This window comes from Lutra lutra, chromosome 14 (assembly GCF_902655055.1).
Source record: "Lutra lutra chromosome 14, mLutLut1.2, whole genome shotgun sequence".
NCBI classification, from domain to species: Eukaryota; Metazoa; Chordata; class Mammalia; order Carnivora; family Mustelidae; genus Lutra; species Lutra lutra.
This window is the reverse complement of record NC_062291.1, coordinates 67903316-67924364: the sequence shown is the minus strand read 5'-3', so window position 1 is coordinate 67924364 and position 21049 is coordinate 67903316. Positions and strand designations below refer to the sequence as shown.

Below are 21049 nucleotides of genomic sequence, written 5' to 3'. Positions count from 1 at the left end.
AAAGACTTCGGCATTTCTTATCCTGTCCCAAGGACCTACTAATGAGGCTGAATTGTGAGTGAGTACATTTAAAAGTGGGAGCTCCCTTCTTCATTCCCTTCCCACTAATGAACTGGTGATTCTTCCCTGGGTATGGTAATTTGAAAATTCTGGGGCCCCTTTAACCCTTGCCTCCTGGCTTGTGAGGTAGTAGATCCATGCCAGAGAGGCAAGCTAAAAGACCTCAGGCTTTTGACAGCCTCCCTGCTGAGTTCTTAGTTACTAAAGTGGAGGTAACTGGGAATAAGGAAGAGGTAGCAAAAAAGATAGCTCTTCTGCAAATGAAATCAGTTCTTTTTGGAAAAGATTAGTAGAAGTTAGGAGAAATTCAACCTAAGAGGGCTTTTAAGAACAGGGAGGTTGCAGTGAAAGGTATGGATCTCATGAAGATACAATCTAGATGGTAGGCCAGCTACTTTGCAAGAGAGAACTGGGAAATAACACAGCTGAAAAGAGGCCTCCTGGTGCAAGAATAAATGACATGGATCTCAGAAACAATTCCTTCAAAAGAGATACAATCTGATCAGATTCATTTGTAGAGAAATTTATATTCTAGGACACTGTTGAAATAATACAGTAATCAACTAGAAATTGAGTTGGGAATTATAAAATAACTGAAATTTTAAAAAAGTGACTACAGGGGCACAGAAGTAGATTTGAATTGGCTGAATAATTAGTGAAGTTGAAGGTGGACTGATAGAGGTTATTCACACCAAAGAACAAAGAGAAAAAACAATGAAGAAATAAGAGAGTGCCTCAGAGACACCACCAAGAACACTCATATGTATATAATGGGAGCAGAAGGAAGGAGAGATAAAGGATTGTTAAAAATAATTTTTAAAGTAATAATGGTAGTAAACTACCCAAATAAGAATTATTTTATAAAGAATTACCTATACGTCCAGGAATCTCAAAAAAACTCCAAAAAGATACCCACAAAGGGATCTACAAACAGATAACTTATAGTAAAAATGCTCACAGTCAAATACAAAGAGAAAATCTTGAAAGTAGCAAGTGAAAAATAACTCACCATTTACAATGGAACTTCAGTAAGATTAACAGCCGACTTCTCACCAGAAATAGTGGAGGTTGGAATGTGGCAGATAATAAGTTGTTATGTTCTCTAAAGTCATGATGAACATCAAATTAATAAATGTTAAACTATACCTCCTAGAAGAAATACAGGTTTATGTTTTTATGAAACTCTGGTCACAACATTTTTATCAAATAAAATACAATTTGCTTTATCCATTTCCCAGCATCCTTACAAAATAAGCAAGTTTCAGCTGTGTTAAAAACCCACTGTTCCATATAACCATTTCCCTGTATAGTGCAAAGTAGGTACTTTTTAAATTTCTGACTTTTGATTTGGCAAAGAATTAGTTATGACACCAAAAAACACACATACAAAAAAAAATTGATCTTAATTAAAATTTTTAAAATGTTGAATTTCAAAGGGTACAAAGAAAGTAGCAACACAACCCATAAAATGAGAGAGAATGTTTTCAAACCACATATCTGATAAGGGATTTGTATCTGGAATATATAAGGAACACTTACTTACACCAACATAATAAAAAGATAACTACATTAAGAATGGGCAAAGGATGTGAAGAGATATTTCTCCAAGGAACATATACAAATGGCCAATTTAACTTCTAGGTATATATCCAAGAGAAAAGAAAATACATGCCTGTGCAAAAGCTTATACATGAATATGGCAGCATGTCTCATAAGAGACAAAAGATGGAAACATCCCAAATGTTGATTGATAGGCAGATGGGCAAACAAAATATGCTGTATTAACACAATGGACTATGATACATTTATAAAAATGAAATACATATACCATAACACCAATGAACTTTGAAAACATTATGTTAATAAAGTAAGCTGGCTACAAAGCCCACATATTGTATGTTTCTATTGATATGAAATTCCATAATAGGGAAATTTGTAGAGACAGAAAAATTAGTGGTTGCTTAAGGCTGGGGGTGGATGTGGGAATATAGGCATTGCACACACATGTGAATATACTAAAAAGCACTGAATTATATATTAAGTAGGTGAGCTGTATCTCATGTGAATTATATCTCAATAAAGCTATTTTTAAAAAAAGAGAAGACATCTCTAAGAAAGAGAACTGGATTCTAAGACTTCAATGATGAGTCTTGGTGGAGTATGAAAAGAAGTGGAAGAATTACAGGAAGAACAGCAAATGCAAAGGCCCTGAGGTCTGAAGGAGTTCATTACATTAGTAATGATTACATTACACTGGTGTTGATTTTTTAAAAAAGCAGGAATTTGATATCCATATGAAGGATTTTAGGCTCATTCTTAACTCAAATGAGAAGCTACTGAAAAATCTGTAAGCAGAAAGAGATATGATATGATAGGATTTTTCAAAAATATTCTGGGACAGGTTTGTGGAAAATGGATTGGAGAGGTTGAGTGGAGGTGGGCACATTGGTTAGAAATCTGTACTGAATCACACCTTTAGAATTGTTTGAATACAGAATATTCCCAACATCTTTTGTGTAATTATGGGGATGAGAAGTCTCCTCACTTCCAGTAGACTTAGGGAAAGCAGGACTGATGAAAAATTTAGGGGGAATTTATTCTTAGAATCATGTTAGTGTAGGGTTGGAACATGCAAGACCTTGAGAACGAGTGTCTCTTTAAATTTTAAAATTTCACATCCTGTGTACTTGGCTTACAATGCTCCCCTCCCCCAAGCCCTGATGAGAAGCTTAAGGGTTTGATCCAGAAGAAAATCCACTTCCTATCAGATTAGTGAACAGAAGCATGATTTCTAAATTCTCACAGGCTCAGATTTGTGACATTGTAAAATGAGTTTCAAGTTATCTACTTCATAGTGTGGTTCTGGTGATTAATTTTATGATTACAACTGTGAAGTCCCTACACCAAAAGGCTAAAGGATTTAAAGATACTCATTTACTAAAGTATTTTTTAATACTTTAAAAATTATGTAGCTCTCCTAGTTTTTTTTTTTTTAAATTTCAGAATAGACTTTTAGAGGATGAGCTCCTTTAAATTGAGACATACATACATGTATGCTTTAATTAATTACCACTTGACCCAAATTTACAACTCCAGCCTTCCTTCCTTATATTGTGGTTTCCCGTGAGGCTCATGAAAATTGCAGTTCTTATCCTTCTCACTTAATTTGTGGAACTTAATACCTATATATCTAGGTAAAATAATAATGAAATCCTAAATATATGGCATTTAAAAATGTGTTACAAAACCGTACCATCAATTACTTCTATTATAAGTAAGGAAGAAATAATCACTATGAATAAGTGAGGGTCTTCAGCAGAGCTAAGGTTGCCCATGGGTCCCTGCTGTGCTCATGAATTCCAGTCTTCCCTCCACCTGCCCTGTGGCTTAAAGACAGCTGAGGGTCTCCACATTCATCTCAGTTTGGTACAAGTCACTAATTTTGCTTTCCAGATAAACCTAAGGATGAGTCCTTCTATTTCTGAATACCAATGGATTTTCTAAACAAGTCTGCCAGATATTGGTGTGTAAAATTAAAACCCAGCCATCATGAGGAAACTGTGTGGCTCTGAGATTCCTATCACAAATAAATAGATATTAAATATATAAATAGATATCCAAAGATTTTTAAAAATGTTTTAATGAAAATCTATACTTTCTCTCTCTTTCCATAGTCATTGTTTCACAAACAAGATTGCTTCTAATATTCTCCAGTTCATTCTTCTCTAATTAAAGACATGGCGATTATTTTTCTGCTTTTATTTTTGTTGGCATGACTTTCCAATTCTTCATTTAGAAACATGAGACTCATATACCTAACCAAACTCTCAATTATTGTTCTTCCCTGCAGAGGTATGACTCTTGGCAATCACCTCCCTGAGATCTGAATACAACAAATACATAGGTCCTTTAAAGAGTACCTTTTTTGTTGTTGTTGTTATCCAGAAAAAAACCCCAACTATAAAATACATCATCAATATTTGAAAATAGTTTTGATCGGGGCGCCTCGGTGGCTTAGTGGGTTAAGCCGCTGCCTTCGGCTCAGGTCATGATCCCAGGTCCTGGGTTCAAGCCCCGCATCGGGCTTTCTGCTCAGCGGGGAGCCTGCTTCCTCCTCTCTCTCTGCCTGCCTCTCTGCCTACTTGTGATTTCTCTCTGTCAAATAAATAAATAAAATCTTTAAAAAAAATGGTTTTGATCATGTAACATAGGTTCATATGTTTATTGTCTTTTCTCAGTGAAAAGAAATTAATGTAAAACAAACTTTGTTTCTCAGAGTCAAGGCTGTTGAATAAGGTTTGGAAACAATACTTCATATTGGAAGACATGCTTCAGCTTTTTCAACAGGAAAGTCTGACATTCTTGCCTGTACAGAAACTGGCTGGAAAGTCACAACTGTTGGTGCAGTCCTGAGAGGCCTCTCTTATTTATGCATGAACTCTTTTTTTTTTTTAAACTCCCTATAAAAACCAACTCAGAGGAAATTATTTTTCTTTATAAGCCTATCGTGAATGAGACATGCAATTTTAAGTGAATGGCAGAATAAATAATAAATATAACAACATAAACATGGCTGAACATTCACCATTATTGTCATATACTATTGAACACATTATTAACTCCTTTGATTTCATAATAATCCCTGCTCATTTCTCTAGTCTCATTTTCCTCCTCAGTCATTACTTGCTAACCACAGGAGACTTCTTTAACTTCCTCATATATATTTTGTTCTTTCCCATCAGTAGAAACATGCCCAGATTGTTTTTAATTTATCCAGAGCAGCTTTCTCCATATCACATATACTTCCTCCCATTTTTTAATGTAGCAATTTCCTAGTTCATTACTACTCATTCCTCTGTATTTTTTGAAGCATCCTTACCTTAGAAAAGATTGAGTGTATTTGTCATGCATATGTGTAAGCTCACCCTCATTTCTGTTGTACACTTCTAGTTACTGTGCAATATCTGTTGTCCCTAATAGAGACTGCAAACTTCCCAAGGCAGAGACAGTATCTGTCTTAGAGTTCTCTCTCCCCTTCTGTTGCTTCAACTGGTTAAAATCCAAAGGACCTTAACATCTGCTAAAAAAAAAAAAAAAAAAAAAAATCCTTTACAAGTTTTTGTTCTGTTCATTATGGCTCCTGGATTTGTGTAAATATGGAATATTTTAAAAGAGTTTTTAGGTATTAAAGGAAGGTATTTACATGCTGAATAAGCCTGTGCTATAAAATATTCTATTTAGTTTATTCAGAGCCTTCTATAAAAATAGAATGAGAAATATCTGAGCTTAGAACTGTTAAAAATAGTTAAAAATTGGATTAAATTACTTAAATTAGTAAGAACGCCATTATATACAATATACACACCTTTGCATTTGTTCTTGGATTGTTCATAGCTTGGTTTCATGCCTCATACCAAAACCTTCCCTAAGTTTATTATTATAAAACTTTTGTTTTTTGTGCCCCCCATGCCCTGGTTTTCATTTTTGCTTTGCTAGAAGGTTTTTAATTATCAATTTGGGGAGGGATTGCATTGCTTTGCTATCTTAGATTTTTTTTCTTTCAAATCCTCTTTGAAAATTCTTGAGGAAAAATTCTAATACTTACAAATCCATAGGAAAGAAAAATTACATATATGTACAGAACATGCACTTAATTATAAAGAGATATTCTGTTTACTTTCTTGTCATGTCTTATGCAGTGCTTCATATGTTGTCTGTCACATAGATGTTGCTCAATTACTTTACTAAAAACAAAGTTATTACATTGGTGCAATGCATTTAGGTATGGAAAATGAGGGAGATAGACATGAATACTTTTTATTACAGAAATGGCATAGGGAAATCTGCAACACACTACTTGAGATTTTCTAAAACCCAAAGCAATAGGGGAAGGTGTTATACTTATGTTATGGGCTGTGAGTCAGATGGCCTTGGGTACAAACATAGCTCTGTCACTCACGAATTCTAAGATATTTGCTAATTTCTTAATTTTCTTTTTATTTTTTTTTAAAGATTTTATTTATTTATTTGACAGAGAGAGATCACAAGTAGACGGAGAGGCAGGCAGAGAGAGAGAGAGAGGGAAGCAGGCTTCTTGCTGAGCAGAGAGCCCGATGTGGGACTCGATCCCAGGACCCTGAGATCATGACCTGAGCCGAAGGCAGCGGCTTAACCCACTGAGCCACCCAGGCGCCCAATTTCTTAATTTTCTTAAACTCTTTGAGCCTCAACTTCCTAACTTGTAAAATTAAGATAACAGCATCTGCCATGTACATTCAGGAATTCATTAAAAAAGTGTTTATGAAATACCTACTATTGTCAGGCATTATCAAAGAGTTTTTATGGATTAGTCATTTAATCCTTATGATAGCACTGTTAGTTTATTACTGTTCATTTTATATATGAGGGGAACTCAGGCTTGGAGAGATTAAGCAATTTGCCTAGGATATGTATTAAATGGTCTAAGACCACCTTCTGTTCAATTTTATAGCAAACATGTAAGTCTTAGGGCTTTGATGAAATCTCTCTCTCCTTAATAGCTTTTACTTTATCTTGGCATACTATTGAGACTTATCTTTATTGGTATTTTATAGACACTGCTAAAACAGTATATCATATAATGGGTGGAGTAAAACACTAATCACCTATCTTGGTGGCAATTCATCATGAAAGGGGGGAAATTCACAGTCTACACCTCCAGATCAAAATCTCTATGCCAGCATTATTCAGAGGTGAAGGTTGATATAGACAATAGCCTGTGGAACTAACTGAACATAATTTGTTCAGAATTTCTCCATAACGGGGCACCTGGGTGGTTCAGTTGGTTAAGTGACTGCCTTTGGCTCAGGTCATGATCCCAGGGTCCTGGGATGGAACCCTGCTTCGGGCTCCCTGCTCAGTGGGGAGCCTGCTTCTCCCTCTCCCTCTGCTGCCCTGCCTGCTTGTATCTCTTACTCTGTCAAATAAATAAAATCTTTTTTTTTACTTTTTTTTTTTATTTTTTCAGCATAACAGTATTCATTATTTTTGCACCACACCCAGTGCTCCATGCAATCCGTGCCCTCTACAATACCCACCACCTGGTGCCCCCAACCTCCCACCCCCGACCCCTTCAAAATTCTCAGATCGTTTTTCAGAGTCCATAGTCTCTGATGGTTCACCTCCCCTTCCAATTTCCCTCAACTCCCTTCTCTTCTCCATCTCCCCTTGTCCTCCATGCTATTTCTTATGCTCCACAAATAAGTGAAACCATATGATAATTGACTCTCTCTGCTTGACTTATTTCACTCAGCATAATCTCTTCCAGTCCCGTCCATGTTGCTACAAAACTTGGGTATTCATCCTTTCTTTTTTCTTTTTTTTTTTTACAGCTTTATAAACATATATTTTTATCCCCAGGGGTACAGGTCTGCGAATCGCCAGGTTTACACACTTCACAGCACTCACCATAGCACATACCCTCCCCAATATCCATAACTCCACCCTCCTCTCCCAACCCCCTCCCCCCATCAACCCTCAGTTTGTTTTGTGAGATTAAGAGTCACTTATGGGGGGCACCTGGGTGGCTCAGTGGGTTAAAGCCTCTGCCTTCGGCTCAGGTCATGATCCCAGGGTCCTGGGATCGAGCCCCACGTTGGGCTCTCTGCTTGGCAGGGAGCCTGCTTCCTCCTCTCTCTCTGCCTACCTCTCTGCCTATTTGTGATCTCTGTCTGTCAAATAAATAAATAAAATCTTTAAAAAAAAAAAAAGAGTCACTTATGGTTTGTCTCCCTCCCAATCCCATCTTGTTTCATTTACTCTTCTCCTACCCCCTCAACCCCCCATGTTGCATCTCCTCTCCCTCATATCAGGGAGATCATATGATAGTTGTCTTTCTCCGATTGACTTATTTCGCTAAGCATGATACCCTCTAGTTCCATCCACGTCGTCGCAAATGGCAAGATTTCATTTCTTTTGATGGCTGCATAGTATTCCATTGTGTATATATACCACATCTTCTTTATCCATTCGTCTGTTGATGGACATCTAGGTTCTTTCCATAGTTTGGCTATTGTAGACATTGCTGCTATAAACATTCGGGTGCACGTGCCCCTTCGGATCACTACGTTAGTATCCTTAGGGTAAATACCCAGCAGTGCAATTGCAGGGTCATAGGGTAGTTCTATTTTCAACATTTTGAGGAACCTCCATGCTGTTTTCCAGAGTGGTTGCACCAGCTTGCATTCCCACCAACAGTGTAGGAGGGTTCCCCTTTCTCCGCATCCTCGCCAGCATCTGTCATTTCCTGACTTGTCAATTTTAGCCATTCTGACTGGTGTGAGGTGATACCTCATGGTGGTTTTGATTTGTATTTCCCTGATGCCAAGTGATATGGAGCACTTTTTCATGTGTCTGTTGGCTATCTGGATGTCTTCTTTGCAGAAATGTCTGTTCATGTCCTCTGCCCATTTCTTGATTGGATTATTTGTTCTTTGGGTGTTGAGTTTGCTAAGTTCTTTATAGATTTTGGACACTAGCCCTTTATCTGATATGTCATTTGCAAATATCTTCTCCCATTCTGTCAGTTGTCTTTTGGTTTTGTTCACTGTTTCCTTTGCTGTGCAAAAGCTTTTGATCTTGATGAAATCCCAATAGTTCATTTTTGCCCTTGCTTCCCTTGCCTTTGGTGATGTTCCTAGGAAGATGTTGCTGCGGCTGAAGTCGAAGAGGTTGCTGCCTGTGTTCTCCTCGAGGATTTTGATGGATTCCTTTCTCACATTGAGATCCTTCATCCATTTTGAGTCTATTTTCATGTGTGGTGTAAGGAAATGATCCAATTTCATTTTTCTGCATGCGGCTGTCCAATTTTCCCAACACCATTTATTGAAGAGGCTGTCTTTTTTCCATTGGACATTCTTTCCTGCTTTGTCAAAGATGAGTTGACCATAGAGTTGAGGGTCCATTTCTGGGCTCTCTATTCTGTTCCATTGATCTATGTGTCTGTTTTTGTGCCAGTACCATGCTGTCTTGATGATGACAGCTTTGTAATAGAGCTTGAAGTCCGGAATTGTGATGCCACCAACTTTGGCTTTCTTTTTCAATATTCCTTTGGCTATTCGAGGTCTTTTCTGGTTCCATATGAATTTTAGGATTATTTGTTCCATTTCTTTGAAAAAAATGGATGGTACTTTGATAGGAATTGCATTAAATGTGTAGATTGCTTTAGGTAGCATAGACATTTTCACAATATTTATTATTCCAATCCAGGAGCATGGAACATTTTTCCATTTCTTTGTGTCTTCCTCAATTTCTTTCATGAGTACTTTATAGTTTTCTGAGTATAGATTCTTAGTCTCTTTGGTTAGATTTATTCCTAGGTATCTTATAGTTTTGGGTGCAATTGTAAAAGGGATTAACTCCTTAATTTCTCTTTCTTCTGTCTTGTTGTTGGTGTAGAGAAATGCAACTGATTTCTGTGCATTGATTTTATATCCTGACACTTTACTGAATTCCTGTACAAGTTCTAGCAGTTTTGGAGTGGAGTCTTTTGGGTTTTCCACATAGAGTATCATATCATCTGCGAAGAGTGATAGTTTGACTTCTTCTTTGCCAATTTGGATGCCTTTAATTTCCTTTTGTTGTCTGATTGCTGAGGCTAGGACTTCTAGTACTATGTTGAATAGCAGTGGTGATAACGGACATCCCTGCCGTGTTCCTGACCTTAGCGGAAAAGCTTTCAGTTTTTCTCCATTGAGAATGATATTTGCGGTGGGTTTTTCATAGATGGCTTTGATAATATTGAGGTATGTGCCGTCTATCCCTACACTTTGAAGAGTTTTGATCAGGAAGGGATGCTGTACTTTGTCAAATGCTTTTTCAGCATCTATGGAGAGTATCATATGGTTCTTGTTCTTTCTTTTATTAATGTGTTGTATCACATTGATTGATTTGTGGATGTTGAACCAACCTTGCAGCCCTGGAATAAATCCCACTTGGTCGTGGTGAATAATCCTTTTAATGTACTGTTGAATCCTATTGGCTAGTATTTTGGCGAGAATTTTTGCATCTGTGTTCATCAAGGATATTGGTCTGTAGTTCTCTTTTTTGTTGGGATCCTTGTCTGGTTTTGGGATCAAGGTGATGCTGGCCTCATAAAATGAGTTTGGAAGTTTTCCTTCTATTTCTATTTTTTGGAACAGTTTCAGGAGAATAGGAATTAGTTCTTCCTTAAATGTTTGGTAGGATTCCCCCCGGGAACCCGTCTGGCCCTGGGCTTTTGTTTGTTTGGAGATTTTTGATGACTGTTTCAATCTCCTTACTGGATATGGGTCTGTTCAGGCTTTCTATTTCTTCCTGGTTCAGTTGTGGTAGTTTATATGAAATAAATAAATAAAATCTTAAAGCAAAAACAAAATAAAACAAAAATTCTCCATAACTTGTTATAATTATTTCACCACGAGATAGCATATGGTATTGTAAAGAAAAGTAGCAATAATTCCTTCCCATTTTTCATGGATTTTTATTTTAAACATTCCTGTTTAAGAAACTTTATCATTTTGGGGCGCCTGGGTGGCTCAGTGGGTTAAGCCGCTGCCTTCGGCTCAGGTCATGATCCCAGAGTCCTGGGATCGAGTCCCGCATCAGGCTCTCTGCTCAGCAGGGAACCTGCTTCCCTTCCTCTCTGCCTGCCTGCCTCTCTGCCTACTTGTGATCTCTGTATGTCAAACAAATAAATAAAATCTTTAAAAAAAAAAACTTTATCATTTCTTCAGTTACTAGCTGAGCAAAATATTGACAACAGTTTGGGGAAAATGAGGATGTGAAACTCAAATACCTATATTACCAATGTTTTTCATTTTAAATTTACCACCCAAAATAGATGCTTAAGCATAAAGTGTATATACAATATAAATAATTCAAAAAAGAAGATAAATAATATATGCAGTCTTATAAGGAAAAATTGCTAAGATTTTGTTTTTTCATATATATACATATGATGTTATATATAAACCTCATGGTAATCACAAGAGGAAAAACCTGTAACAGATATAAAAAAGAAAATAGAGAGGAATCAAGCATAATAAAGAAAGTCATTAAGTCACAAGGGAAAAGAGAAAGGGATAAAGAAAGGAACAGAGAATGACAAAAACTAAAAAACAATAACCAAAATGACATTAAGTACAAACCTATCAATATTTACTTTGAATGTAAATGGACTAAATGCTTCAATTGAATGACATAGTGACTGAATTGATTAAACACACACACACACCCAAGACCCATCTTACGCTGACTACAAAAGACTCAATTTTGACTTAAGGATACTTATAGACAGAAAGTGGAGGAATGGAAAAAAAAATCCCATGTGAATGGAAGAAAAAACAAAACAAAGTAGCAATATTTATATCAGATAAAATAGATTACAGGGACACCTAGGTGGCTCAATCAGTTGGGTGCCTGTCTACCTTTGGCTCAGGTCATGATCTCAGGGTCCTGGGATGGGACCCCTGCATTGGGCTCCCTGCTCAGCAGGAATTCTGCTTCTCTCTCTCCCTCTGCCCTTTCCCCCTGTCTTTACCCCCGCTCGTCCTCTTTTTCTCTCTCTCGTGTTCTCTCTCAAATAATTGAAATCTTAAAAAAAAATACTAACAAGAAAAACAAGAAGAGCATTATATAATGAAGAAGGGCACAATGCAAAGAAGGATATAACAATTGTATCTATGTACCCAACATAGAGATACCTAAATACATATGTATACATATACATAAATATAAATTATAAATATATATGATTATAATTTATAATTTATAAAAAATATAAATACATGTTATACATTATAATATGTATTTTCTATATATATAAAAATATATTAACAGTCATAACAGACATAAAGGGAGAAATTGACTGTAATAATGGTAGGGGACTTCACCCCTTTACATCAATGGCTAGATCATCCCACGGAAAAGCAATAAGACAACAATGTTTTTGAACAATACATTAGACCATATAGACTTAACTGATGAATACAGAATATTCCATGCCAAAACAGCAGGATACACATTCTTTCCAAGTGCATATGGATCATTCTCTAAAATAGATCATATTAGGCCACAAGTCCCAATAAATTTAAGAGGATTAAAATCATATCAAGCATATTTTCCTATTGTAGCATTATAAAACTAGAAATCTACTTTAAGGGGGACAAAACTATAAAAAAAAGCAAACAAAACAACATGCTACTCAACAAACAAGTCAACAAACATATCAGAGTAAATTAAAAAAAAAAAAAGACCTTGAGACAAGTGAAAACAGAGACACAATGGCTCAAAAATTTTTGGAACACAGCAAAAGAAATTCTAGGAGGGAAGTTCATAGTGATTCAGGCCTACATCAAGAGAAAAGAAAAATCTCAAATAAATAAATAATCTAATCTCACAACCAAAGGAAGTAGAAAGAGAACAAAGCTCAAAGGTAACAGGAAGATGGACATAATTAAAGATCAGAGCATAAGGAAATAAAATATAGGCTAAAAATCAATAGAAAAGATTAATGAAACCCAAATCCAGATATTTGAAAGATGAACAAAACTGATAAACATTGATCCAAGCTAATTAAGAAAAAAACGAGGACTCAAATAAAATAAAAAGTGAAAGAGTAGAAGTTATAACTGACACTACAAAGGATTATAAGAGGCTTCTCCAAAATTTTTATGCCACTAAATTGGACAATTTAGAAGAATTGAGTAAATTCCTAGACATAGAATCTTCTAAGACTGAATCAGAAAGAAATATAAAACAAACAGCCTGAATATTAGTAATGAAATTGAATCAATAATCAAAACCCCAAAGTTCAGAACAAGATGGCTTCCCTGGTGAATTCTACCAAATATGTAAAGAAAAATATCTATCCTTCTTAAACTATTTTTTTTTTAAAAATGAAGAGGAAGGAGTGCTTCCAAATTCATTCTATGAGGACAGCATTACTTTGATACCAAATCCAGAAAAAGACACACACAAAGAGAAAATTAGAACCCTGGTCCAAGATAATACATGAAATCACCTGGTGTGTCATGCCAACTATCCCAATTCTGAAGACTAACGTTGGATCTAAGATTGGGAGTTGTGGGTACAGCAACTCGAAGAGGACTATCAGTCTTATATTCAGTATGTAGATAATAGTAAGAATGTGAACAATGTTTGGTTTTGATTGGAGTACAACAAGGAAGGGACTTGGTGTTTGGAAAATGCTGCTACACCGATAGCCCCAAATATGAGTTTCACATCAAATTTGACATTCATACCATATATTCATTCCACCAGTGCTTCAGAAATTGCAGTCCCTGAGATAGGTGGGAAAACAAGAAAGATGTACAGGGGTGGCAAAATATACCCCACTGATCACTTTAAGCCATTGTGAGCCAGAAATGTGCCCAAGTTTGAACTAGCTCACCTCATGGCTCTGGGACAATGAAAATCCCTGATTGAATTCAGAAGAGCATGATTTAGCATAAAGAGAAATGTAACCAGTAAAGGATCAAGCCACTGAGATAGGACAGAGAGACATTTGATAGGTTACATTTCTGTTTTCTGTGCATCATTTTTCTAATATAAATGCTTCCCCCACATCCCTCCCATAATTGTTACTAAGTAGCCGCAGCAGGCATTGCTTAAAAATAACACCACACTGGTGCTACTGAATTTCAAGGCTATACCTGGGAGAGGAAAAGACTGGGGCTTCAGAAAGTCAAAAGGCAATCTATATCCCTTCCCCAGGTGGAATACTGTGAGATCAAGAGAGAGATCCAGAGAGACCCCCAAGAGGGAAGTGGTGTGCTGAAAAAAGGTACATTGCCCTTTTGGTTTCTTGAGATAACTCATCAATAAAAACCACTTCCTCTAGTGGGGGGAGGAAGGAAGGAAGGGAGGGAAGGAGGAAAGAAAGAAGGTAAGAAATTACAGGCCAATATTCCTGATAAACATAGATGTATAAATTTTTGACAAAATATTAGCAAACCAAATTCACCAATACATTAAAAGAATAATTCACCACAATCAAGTTGGGTTTATTCCAGGGATAAAGGATGATTCACTATTTGGAGTCAACCTGCATGATACATCATACAACAAAATGAATAGTAGAAATCATATAATCATCTCAATAGATACAGAAGAAGCACTTGACAAAATTCAACACCTATTTTGACTAAAACACTCTCAACAAATTGTGTTTAGAGGGAACATGCCTCAGCATTTGCCGCATATGACAAACCCACAACTAACATACCCAAAGGCAAAAAGCCTAAAGTTTTTTCGTTAAGATTAAGAACAAGACAGGGATGTCCACTCTTGTCACTTTAATTCAATATGGTACTGAATGGTCCAGCCACAATAATCAGGCAAGTAAAAGAAATAAAAGACATCCAAATTGGTAAGAAGTAAAACTGTCACTACTTGCAGATGACACTTAATAAAGAAAACCTGAAAGACTCCACTGAAAAACTATTAGAACTAATAAATTCAGTAAAGTTGTAGGATACAGAATTACCATACAGAAATCTGTTGTGTTTCTATACACTAATAACAAAGTAGCAGAAAGAGAAATTAAGAAAGCATTCTCTTTTACAATTGTGTCAAAAAAGAATAAAATACCCAGGGATATATTTAACTATGGGAATGAAAGACATATTCTAAAAATTATATGACAATGGTGAAAGAAATTGAAGATAACACACACAAAAAAGGAAAGATATGCTATGCTCAAGATTTGAAAAAATATTCTAAAAATATCCATACTACCCAAAACTATCTACAGATTTGATGCAGTCCCTATTAAAAACACCAATAGTATTTTTCATACTTCTGAAATTTGTATGGAACCATAGAAGAGCCCAAATACCAAAGTAATCTTGACAAAGAACAAAGCTGGAGGTATTATAATCGCAGATTTCAAACTATACTACAAAGTTATAGTAATCAAAATAGTATGATACTGATACAAAAATAGACACAGATCTGTGGAATAGAATAAAGAGCCCAGAAATAAATTTACACTTATATGGTCAATTAATTTATGATAAAGGAGGCAAGAAACATAACAACATATAATGAGCAAAGAGATCATATCTTTAATAAATATTAGGAAAACTAGATAGCTACATGCCAAAGAACAAAACTGGACAATGTTTTCATACCATATACTAAAATAAACTCAAATGGATTAAAGACTTAAATATAAGACCTGAAGCCATAAAACTCCTAGGAGAAAATATAAGCACTATACTCTTGGACATTGGTCTTAGCAATATTTGGGAGTATCTGTCTCCTTGAACAAGGATGACAAAAGCAAAAATAAACACAATTGAGACTACATCAGACTAAAAGCTTCTGCGCAACTAAAGAAACCATCAACAAAACAGAAAGGCAACCTACTGAATGGGAGAGGATATTTGCAAATGATTCACCTGATAAAGGGCTGATGTCTGAAATATATAAAGAATGCATACAATTCAACACCAGAAAAATAATCCAACTAAAACATTGGAAAATAACCTAAATAGATATTTTTACAAAGGCATACAGATGGCCAACAGACACATGAAAAGATGCTCGACATCACTAATCATCAGGGAAATGCAAATCAAATCCACAATGAGATATCAACACATACCCATCAGAATGTCAAGAATCAAAAAGCCAAGAAATAACAAGTGATGTGAAGTATGTGAAGAAAAAAAGAATCTTTGCGCAGTGTTGGTGGGAATGTAAATAGGTACAGATACCACGGAAAGTGGTATGGAGGATCTTAAAAAAAAAAAGAAAGAAAGAAAAAGTAAAAAAGAAATACCATATGACCCATTATTTCCACTACTGAGTATTTACCCAAAGAAAACAAAAACACTATCAAAAAAGATATATGCACCCTTATGTTTATTGAAACATTATTTACAATAGCCAAGATATGGAAGCTACCCACACATATGTTGATAGAAGTATAGGATGTTGCTCTTTGTGACAACATGGATGGAACCTATAGGGTTTTATGCTAAGTGAAATAAGTCATACAGAAAAATGCAAATACCACATGATTTCACTTATGTATGGAATAAAAAAAAAAAGCAGAATCATATATATATAAATAAAGAGAACCAATGGTTCCTAGAGGAGGTGTGGGAACATGGGCAAAAAAGGTAAAGGGAAATGGGAGATGGGGATTCCAGTTATGGAATGTCTAAATCACTGGAATAAAAGGTTCAGCATAGGAAGTATAGTCAATGGTATTTTAATAGCATTGTATGATGACAGGTGGTAGCTAACTTGTGGTGAGATGACATAATGCATACAGTTGCTGAATTGGTATGTTGTACACCTGAAATCAATGTAACATTGTATCAACTATTCTCAAACAAAAATTCTCATCATGAAATATTAACCACAACAAAGACATATTCAAAGAAAATATTTGCAAGGGGCACCTGGGTAGCTCAGTGGGTTGGGCCTCTGCCTTTGGCTTGGGTCATGATCTTGGGGTCCCAGGATCAAGCCACGCATTGGCTCTCTGCTCAGCGGGGAGCCTGCTTCCCCCACCCCCTCTGCCTGCCTCTCTGCCTGCTTGTGATCTCTGTCTGTCAAATAAATAAATAAAATCTTGAAAAAAAAAGTAGAAAAAAAAATATTTGCAATACACAACTGAAGACCTTGTATCTATATGAATATATAGGTAACATACAAAATCCTTACATGTCAATAATTAAATGACAATCTAATTAATAACATGGCCAAAGACATGAACAGAAATTTCACTAAATAAATTATAAATAAATAAAATCACAACAGTACATGTTGATGACAATCTGGAAGAACCAGAACTCTCATGATATTATTGATAGTGTATAAAAAAAAGCAAAACACCTTTAGAAAATTGTTCAACTTTTTCTCATAAAATTAAACATATGCCCACCTCATAGTTCACTGTTATGAGTTTATCCAAGAGAATTTAAACATGTGTGGCCTCTGAAAGACTTGTACAGGAATTTTAAAACAGTTATTTAAAATAGCCTCAAACTGAAAAACTCAAATGTCAATCAATAAGAGAACATATTTTGTCACATGCATATAAATATTATTCAGCAATAAAAAAGCAGTGAACTATTACCAAACACAAAAACATCAGTGCATCTCAAATCATTATGGTGAATGGAAAGAGTCAGGTACAAAAATATACACATTGCAAGGTTCCATTTTTTAAAAAAAAATTATTCATTTGAGAGAGAGAGAGTTGGAGAGAATGATTAGAAGAGCAGAGAGAGGGAGAAGCAGGCTCACCACTGAGCAGTACCCTGAGATCATGACCTGAGCTGAAGACAGATTCTTAGCAGACTGATCCACCCAAGTGCCCTTCCATTTTGTTTTTAAATGAAGTTCAAGAAAAGGCAAATTTAATCTCTAGTGATAATGGGATAGATGGTTGGATGGGAAGTAACATTGAACACAACAACTTTCTGGGTTGATGAATTCCTTAACAATTGTATAAAGAGGTATTGCTACATACAGGTAAAAAAGGTATCAAATATAATAGAATCCTTGAAGATTCACATGGGCATTATGCTAAAGAAATGAGATTAATAGTCAAGAAATAGCCACTAATCTCTTCTCTTTGTCATAGAAGGAATATTCTTCCCTGTTCTCTCGGTGTAAGGCTTAATCATTGGACCCCTAACTTAGGGACTTAAGAATCTAGGAACAGGTAAAACTAACCAATGACGATATTCATCCATATTTTGGAATTTCTTGCTTGTAATTCCCAGTCCCAGTTTAGTGCTTTAGTTGTTAAAAAATCAAGTTTAATTAAAATACTACAGAAGCAATTTTTTTAGGTATGTTAACAAGCAGGTTAAGAACTTAAGAGTAAGTTCTCTTCAGTAGGCTAAAAACACCAAATAATTAATTCAGTACTCACTTTTGTATATCTGCCATTTTCCAGGTCCTAAGGTAATAATTTAACTTGGTCCCTGCCTTTATGAAGCCTATAGCCTTCCATTCTTGCATCAACTTGTAACTCATAGTTGAAAGACTTCTCATTCAATTATCTTTGATTACTGTTCGAAATGCCAAACATTTATTTATATGGTATGAGAGATAGTCCCTGACTTCAAAAATCTTACTGTCAAGTTAAGGGTAGCTTCTTTAATCAGCTCTTTTATCATAAAGTCTCTAAGATTATTAGTTATGTGGAATTTATCTGACAAGTATTCCCCATTTCTCAGAGTTATAAAATATATCCACAATATGGACTAATACTTTAACTTACATACAGTGTAGTGTATTTATCAAATATTCAATATTTAGCATAGATTTGGAATGTTCATACTGGAAATTCCTATGAGACATGCAAAGCTTATTCATTTACTCATAGTAATTAATGCTTTTCATCCCCTGGGCTAGTTTCTGGCAACTTCAGTGTCCTTTTCTCATTGTGAGGTTTCTTACTAATTTTTCCAGCTTTACTAAGGTAAAATTGACAAATAAAAATAGTATTTGTAGATATACTTTTAATATAACTGTATATTTAAAGTATGAAATTTAATATATGTATCCATTGTGAAATGCTTACCACCGTCAAGCTAATTGACATCCGTCACCTCATAGTTACTGTGTGTTGAACACCTAATGTTTCCTCTCTTAGCAAATCTCAAGTATGAATAACACTGTAATGATCATAGAAGTTCACACATCTCTGCAAGAAACTGATTTCATTTCCCTTGTATATAAACCCCAGAAGTGGGATTGCCAAATCATATGGCAATTCTATTTCTAATTTTTGGGGCCACCTCCATACTTTCAATGCAATGGCTCTACCAACTTATACCTGCACCAACAGGGTGCAAAGGTGTCCTTTTCTCTATATCCTTGCTAACATTTCTTATCTCGTCTTTCTTAATAGCCATCCTAATAGGGTTAAGAGGTAATATCCCCTCTTTGTGGTTTTGAATTGCATTTCCTTGATAATTAGTGATACTGAGTACCTTTCCTTGTACCTGTTGGCTATTTGTATATCTTCTTTGGGGAAAAATTTTTTTCTATTCAAGTCATCTGCCTATTTTTAATTTGTTTTTGTGCTATTGAGTTCCTTATATATGTTGGACATTAGCCCTTTTTCAGATACGTTTTTCTTATTTGTTTGTTTTGAACTGCATCCCTGTCTTTACCCTTCTCTAGTGAGTATGCTTAAGGGCTCTTGATTCATTCAGTCCTCCAAGCTTTTCCTTTTGGTATATAATAGGGTACTCTACATTTTGATACTATCATTTTCCCGAGTCTCTCCCTGGTAAATCTTCAGTTCTGTAGAATGATGGGGAGGGGAGTTTGATGATGGCAGGGAGATGAAGCCTCATTTAGCAAACAAAACACAAACATTTTTCTCACTTTTTCAAAGAGGTCTTCCCTGACCATCCAAATTAAAATAGCATCCTTGTCAGTTTCTCACACATGCCTTTGACTTATTACTTACTTCATGGCTTATATCACTATTCAAAATCATCATATTCATCTATTTTTTACTTGTTTATTATCTGTATTCCTTCAACTACCCCCCCCACTTCTAACTAAAAAGTGAGCTCTAGATAAACAGAAGTTATGCCCTGTGTTTTTCATTTTTCAACATACTGTCACATGGCAGTATAATCAATGTAATCTATAATCAATAGAGAACAACCACTTACTAAACAGGTTTTTTAATTTACTAAATATTATTAAACCAGGACTTTTTTTTTCTTTGCCATGGCATGTCAGTTGTTAATCATTCTAGGAAAAGTCCTCATTCTAAGTGCACTTGTATCTTAACTTCTTCTTTTCTTTTTTTTTTTTTTTTTGACAGATAGAGATCACAGGTAGGCAGCTAGGCAGGCAGAGAGAGAGAGGAGGAAGCGGGCTCCCTGCCGAGCAGAGAGCCGGATGCGGGGCTCGATCCCAGGACCTGGAATCATGACCTGAGCTGAAGGCAGAGGCTTTAACCCACTGAGCCACCCAGGCGCCCCTTAACTTCTTATTTTCATTGAAAATAACTGAGTGATTATTTACTTTCAATTACTTACTAGATTTAACTGCTCATCATTTTATGGTTTTTTTTGAGAATATGATGTTTGGAAATGTGTGTTTCTCTATCACTTCTATTATTTATGTGTGTATTAGATAGCTGGCATGGGAGGTAGACAGTAGGGCAGGAAAGGCAGGTAGAAAAAGGATATTTGAGCTATGATATTACTTGAAGTTCAGACTTCAGAGGATATCCTCACTATAATTCCTAACCATTTTCTTAGCACTTTTTAAAATTATATCTTTCATATTTAATATAATAAATCTCTCTTATAATGCAGAGTCTGGGGACCAAAACAGATACTAAAATTAATCTAATTCTAAGACTGAAAAAATGACTGTTTTCAATTTCATAAAATAATTCCATCAAAACTCGATACAATTTTTAAATTTTTATTTAACTTTATTTATTTTTAAAGATTTTATTTATTTATTTGACAGACAGAGATCATAAGCAGGCAGAGAGGCAAGCAGAGAGAGAGGAGGAAGCAGGCTCCCTGCTGAGCAGAGAGCCCGATGTGGGGCTGGATCCCAGGACCCTGGGATCATGACCTGAGCTGAAGGCAGAGGCTTTAACCCACTGAGCCACCAGGTGCCCCAATACAATTTTTTTAAACGGAAGTTGGAAGTCCTCTATAATTGGGACAGGTTTGAAGGTATAGTAAGATCTATTTTTTATTATTTATTTTTTCCTTATTTTCCTGTGAACATTATTTAGCAAATTTGTCTTACATCCGGTGCTTTTGAACTTTTTAGGGCTGTTTAGCACAAGATTATAGCTTCCTTTCCTATACCACAACATTCTAGTATAATCTCATTACCCGCAAATAAAAGTGAACACTACAAAATAACTCTTAAAGGATCTGATTTAAAGAAAAAAAAAAGATAACTGTGCCTTCATCAAGGCATTTCATCCTCC

The 21049-nt window shown here is 35.6% G+C and overlaps 1 pseudogene; it reads left to right on the top strand.

Moving 5' to 3' along the window:
- Positions 1–13109: 13109 nt before the first annotated feature.
- Positions 13110–13569, top strand: LOC125084409 (ubiquitin-fold modifier-conjugating enzyme 1-like; annotated as a pseudogene).
- Positions 13570–21049: the final 7480 nt, after the last annotated feature.